At 38.2% G+C, this 6,186-nt stretch overlaps 1 non-coding gene across 1 annotated transcript; it reads right to left on the reverse strand.

The window, feature by feature from the left end:
• Positions 1 to 5,677: 5,677 nt before the first annotated feature.
• trnaq-cug (transfer RNA glutamine (anticodon CUG)) lies at positions 5,678 to 5,749 on the reverse strand. The gene has a single exon. It is a non-coding gene; the product is annotated as a tRNA-Gln (tRNA).
• Positions 5,750 to 6,186: the final 437 nt, after the last annotated feature.

The following is a 6,186-nucleotide window of genomic DNA, read 5'->3' on the forward strand; positions in this document are numbered from 1 at the left end:
CCCTCCCCACTGCGATTTTCTCTTCTTTATACATTTCTGCTAGCGGAGGAGGAGGAGAAGAGAGCAGGGGACAGGAGAGGAGGGGAAGGGACACCGTCAAAAGATCAACCAAACTAATTCCGATCGACTTCTACATCAACTGTACATATTTAATGTCGACACTAGTGCGTTTCCTAATTCTGCACGTATTGTTCGTCTCCCTGTGGAACAGGTGTATTACAGTGAACCAAGCTGATGCAAACGCGCAGGACGAAGCCAACATGAACCTCAGGTCCTGATGCTTAGAGAACAGGGAGAACTACACCTTTCATGATGAAAAGTTTATACAAAATAATTATTTTGTTCTGACGGTGTTAATAAAAGTCTCAATTGTGACGACGCGTTTTTGAACAAGTTATTAGGCACATTGGTTTGCTTGTTTGTTTGTTTATTAGGATTTTAACGTCATGTTTTACACTTTGGTTACATTCATGACAGGAACGGTAGTTACTCATCACACAAGGTTATATCGAACACAGTCATGGACAATTTTGTATCTCCAATTCACCTCACTTGCATGTTTTTGGACTGTGGGAGGAAACCGGAGCATCCGTAGGAAATCCACACGGACACGGGGAGAACATGCAAACTCCACACAGAGAGGACCCGGACCGCCCCACCCGGGGATTGAACCCAGGACCTTATTGCCGTGAGGCGACAGTGCTACCCACTTAGCCACCGTGCTGCCCTGGCGCATTGGTCATTATCTAGAGTGAGTTACATAGAATGCCCTTATTTGTCAAGTCAAGTCACCTTTATTTCTATAGCACATTTAAAAGACGTGTGTCAACCAAAGTGCTGTACATTAAAATCAAGTATAAATACAACTCAATTATGCAACATTTAACAAATCATTAACATACATACAAAATAACATACATACGCACCAACATATAAGTCAAATAAAACCACTAAAACAAAGATATCTATGACAACCCAACAAATAATAAAAACTCATTCATTAAGAGGACTCAAATGCCAAAGAAAACAAATGAGTCTTTACATTTGACTTAAAGGCATCTATTGTGTGGGACTCCTATATGAAAAGTGGAAGACTATTCCAGAGTCTTGGGGCAGCTACAGAAAAGGCCCTGTCACCCTTGAACCTCATTTGAGAACGTGGAATAGCTAAGAGCAGCTGGTTAGAAGATCGTAGAGCTCGTGGAGTGAACACAGAGAAGGTCAGCAATATAGCTCGGAGCAAAGCTGTGTAAAGCCTTAAAAATAAAGCGCTAAAACCTCTTCATAAATGAATGCCTTTGTCATATATACATATACAGTACAACGAAATTCTTTTTTCACATCTCCCAGCTTGTTTGGAAGCTGGGGTCAGACACTGTACAGCATCCCTGGAGTAGACGGGGTTAAGGACCTTGTTTAAGGGCCCAACAGTGGCTGCATGGCAGAGCTGGGATTCGAACTCGCCACCTTTCAGTTGAAAGCCCAAAGCTCTACCCACTAAGTTACCACTGTCCATTGACATTTAGAGATTAATAAAACAAATATATATTTTTACATTTATTTTTTTCTAAACTGCTTCGTCCTGGATAGTTGATAGGGCAGTGATAGTTCAGTGATTAAGGTACTTGACTAGTAAACAGAAGGTTGCCGGTTCAAGCCCCGCCACCACCAAGTTGCCACTGTTGGGTCCCTGAGCAAGGCCCTTAACCCTCAATTGCTCATCTTGTTCAGCTCATTGTGTAAGTCGCTTTGGAGAAAAGCATCTGCTAAATGCGGAAAATGTAAATGTAAAAATGTAAATGGACATGATCAGAGTGGGTCCAGTACCACCCAGAAGCATTGGGCCCAAGGTGGTTACGGATCCATAGCAGGGCAACAAACACACATGCACACACACGTACACCAAGAGCCACTTTAAAGTAGTAAAATCATCTTTTTTGTTTATTTATTTATTAGGATTATAATGTCATGTTTTACACACTTTGGTTACATTCATGACAGAAATGGTAGTTACTCGTAACATGAGATTCATCAGTACACAAGTTTAATGCCCAACACAGTCATGGACAATTTTGTATCTTCAATTAACGTGACTGCACGTCTTTGGACTGTGGGAGGAAACCGGAGCTCCCAGAGGAAAACCCATGCAAACATAGGGAGAACATGCAAACTCCACTTAGAAAGGAGCCAGACCGCCCCACCTGGGGATCGAACCCAGGACCTTCTTTCTGTGAGGTGACAGTGCTACCCACTGAGCCACCGTGCCACCCGCACCTTTTTTGTAGTACACAGAAAAAAACCTACATTGAAAACATGCAAAACTCATCTCAGACATTGACTGAAGACAAAAATAAAACCGAAATCCCAAGACGTGTATGTTGCTGTGCAGCACCTACTCTACCGACTGCACCACTGTGCTACCCATACAATTAATCAATTCCTTTAGTTAAATATTTATTATTAATAAATATCATTATTAATGTTTTTCCCCTGCTTTATCCTGTTTAGAATCACCTGGAATCACTGGGTGCAATACAGTGACACTCCCTGGACAGGGAGGTTGTAGCTTAGTGGTTAAGGTACTGGACTAGTAATCAGAAGGCTACTGGTTCAAGCCCCACCAGGTTGCTGCTGTTGGGCCCTTGAGCAAGGCCCTTAACCCTCAATTGCTTTGACAATATACTGTCACATTACTGTAAGTCACTTTGGATAAAAGCATCTGCTAAATGCCAAAAAATTTAAATGATAAGGAAACTGATCCATCATAGGACCTCGGTACGCAATTCATGGGTCATGATTTTATTTATAAAAATATTCCAATTCTTAAGGCATGAAACATGTAGCACGAATAAATAAAATATTTAATTTTTTGTATTATGATATGAAGGAAGACTTCTTGACACAAGATTTGGAAAGTGATCCACAGATGGAGGGATACAGTTAGAAAAACGAGCCATTAGGAAGTCTGAAGAACAAAACAGATAACAGGATGTTCTGGAGAAACATTATCCATACAGTTGCCAGGAGTATTTGTGGCACAAATGATTTCTTTTAAAGATATGGCAATTTTACATTTGTAACTGAGTGGTTCAAGGCATATAAAACAAGGTATGTAAGTAATTACAGTTCCAATTTGTATGTTGTACCACAGAAAGCATAACGTTTTCTAATTTATGTGAGTACAAATATTACTGCAATATTTAAGTCTAATTTTTAATTTTATTTGAGTAGAGGGTACAAAAAAAGCAAAAAAGGTGTGAGCAATACCTTGTGTATAGCAGGCTGCAAATGGGCCACAGTCCACAGTTTAGAAACCTCTGGTGTATGTCTGCATGTTTGGTTTATTTAAAACCTGATAAGTTATGTTTAAATTAATGCTGTATGTACAGTGTTGTTAGTCCTGCTGAAGAGCTTATTCAAGAGTATTTAATGTGGCTTTTTTATGATTTTCACTTTACCTTCATAACTATTATTATTTTTTAGGGTTTACATTGTTACTGTATACGTATACTGTAGTAGTAGTTACTTAGCTAATTGCTGTGTGTTTAATATGTAAACTGCGAATTCTTTTTGTTTTGAGCACAATACTTTTTTAATAGTCTAGGCAAACTTTTGTAAATTGGTCTTACAACTTAAAATACAAAGTTAATACTGTTCGCATCATTTATTTCAAATTTCTCTTTTAGAAATTGACAGGCTTTAAAATGTTTGGATTTGATTATGTCGATGATGAGTACTCGAATAATCTTTACCCTTGCCATAGCTGCAGTGTCATTTCTGTAAGGACACATGAATTATGCATTAAAAGCCATAAGTGAATAAACTGTGAGAATAGAACAAGCCAAATTACACTGGATTCTTTGATTAGTTGTTATTTGAACTTGAGTATAAGTTATGCACAGAATCAATCACTATGACTGTTACCAAACTGAGCAAATCTATTTCAGTTACTTTAGTTTTTGATAGCAATACCCTGCATTTACCTGGAAACTTTTACACTATGTGGGTAATTTGTTTATTATGGGTGTTGTACAGCCCTCTTCTGTGAATAAAGTTAATTGTTAAAATAATTTTTAAATGGAAGTAGCTTGAACCTTCTAAAGTTGACTGTTCAGCCAAATTGGACATCTGATCAAACAGGGCCTTGGTCAGAGAGGTGAAAAAGAATCCATTTGTCAATCTAAGAGTGTTCCAGGCTGGCAAAAGCCACGGTTGAGTAAAAGGCATATGGCAACCTGCTCTGAGTTTGCTAACTTCTCAGTGGCATGGACAGTGAGACTGGTTAGAATTAACAGACAGATGAATGGAGCCAAATACAGGAAGATTCCTGAAGTAAACCTTCTTCAGAGCGCACACAAACTGGGGTGACAGTTCACCTTTCAGTGATGACCCAAATCTTACAGCCTTGGCAAGTCTTCTTGAATGACCTTGAGTGGCCCAGCCAAAACCCTGACTTAAACCTCATGGAACATCTGGGGATCGACCTAAACATGCTAGTTAACAGATGCTTGCTTCCAATCTGATGAAGAGGATCTGCCATGGAGAATGGGAACTTATCCAAGCTTCCAAGTTGTAATTGCAAAAAGTTTAATCTACAAAAAGAATAAAAGAATCCTATAAAAGAATAGGATTCATCAGGTTTTTATTATTTCTTTGATTTTCAAAAAAAAACATACTAAAGTCATAATAATTGATTGGGTGTACTGTATATTGATGGTCAAATTACAGTTATATTTATTAAACAGCAAATTCACAACAAGTTATTGCAATATTTTTTCCCAAAAACATATAATGTGTGAGTAAGAAAGAAAGAAAGAAAGATATCCTTTATTTGTCATATATACATATACAGGTGTACAGTACAATGAAATTATTTCTTCGCATATCCCAGCTGGTGTTGGAAGCTGGGGTCAGAGCGCAGGGTCAGCCAACTTACGGCGCCCCTGGAGCAGACAGGGTTAAGGGCCTTGCTCAAGGACCTAGCAGTGGCTACATAGCAGAGCCTGGATTTGAACCGCTAATCTTCCGGTTGATAGCCCAAAGCTCTACCCACTAGGGGAGTAAGTCTTGGATTGGATTGGTGCCTGTCCAGAACATGCTAAAATCCTCTCAGAAAGTGATTGTGGCGATTGAACCAGATATATAGCCCACTTTACCAGCTGCATTTTCTTGGCACCTTAAACATTTGAAATGTCAAGCTGATTTTATAATTTTTTATACACATGACCAAATTTCAGATATTTATAAATCCTGTACCCAGACTACCTGCCACAGTTAACTATACCACCACGGCATAGAAAAAGCTTACTTGTGCTCATGTTTTTAAACCAACACTTTTTGAATCTATAAAACTGGTTTATTGTTGATTGTACTGAATGAAATTTAGAAAAAAAATATATAAATAAAGAAGAGAAAAAGAATTTCAAGAATATCCTCTCATCAGCAATTATTATACTGGGAAACTGGAGAAGTTTGTATTATAAAAGAAAATTGAATACAGTGTGGGAGACTTTGGAAATAGTATATGTAAATAATGTGTAGTGGTCACTGTTTGTATGTAAGTTCAAGTTTAACAATGTGAAGAAAAAAGAAAGAAATTAATGAAACGTTTAAGATTTCACACAAAGTACAAATATGCTAATCTGTCTCAAATTTTAAAGATGCAAATGTAAAATTCAGGTTCCCCCGAGATTTGAACTCGGATCGCTGGATTCAGAGTCCAGAGTGCTAACCATTACACCATGGAACCGCTGTGTCTCTCCGTGCACTACTTTTTTACCTTAAACGTAAGCAACTAATTAAAACGTTACAGAAACTGTGTCGATTAATCGTGTATGATTACTCCTGTAGAATGAATCGTAAAATACATGTTTGGAGTGATTTATTTGCAGCCACGCTTGAGTTGTATAAAGCGCTCATGTTATGTGATGTAGCCTAGTTCCACTGGATGGCAGTAACGCGATAATAGACTCTCTGTGCATGAGCTCCAGAAAAAGCTGTAACAGTAGTGTGAGCTTTTGAATAGGCTGCTGTGCTTTCACGATTTTATAAAAAAAATAAGCAGTTATTTAAAGTCAAAGTATTCTAAAAAAAAATTGTGGTTTGGGAAATATCGCTACTTTTATTGTGGATTTCTGATTTACTCGTGAGACGTTTCTTTCTACCAAGACTGAAAACCCAGATCCA

Source organism: Trichomycterus rosablanca, chromosome 10 (assembly GCF_030014385.1).
Source record: "Trichomycterus rosablanca isolate fTriRos1 chromosome 10, fTriRos1.hap1, whole genome shotgun sequence".
Classification (NCBI taxonomy): domain Eukaryota; kingdom Metazoa; phylum Chordata; class Actinopteri; order Siluriformes; family Trichomycteridae; genus Trichomycterus; species Trichomycterus rosablanca.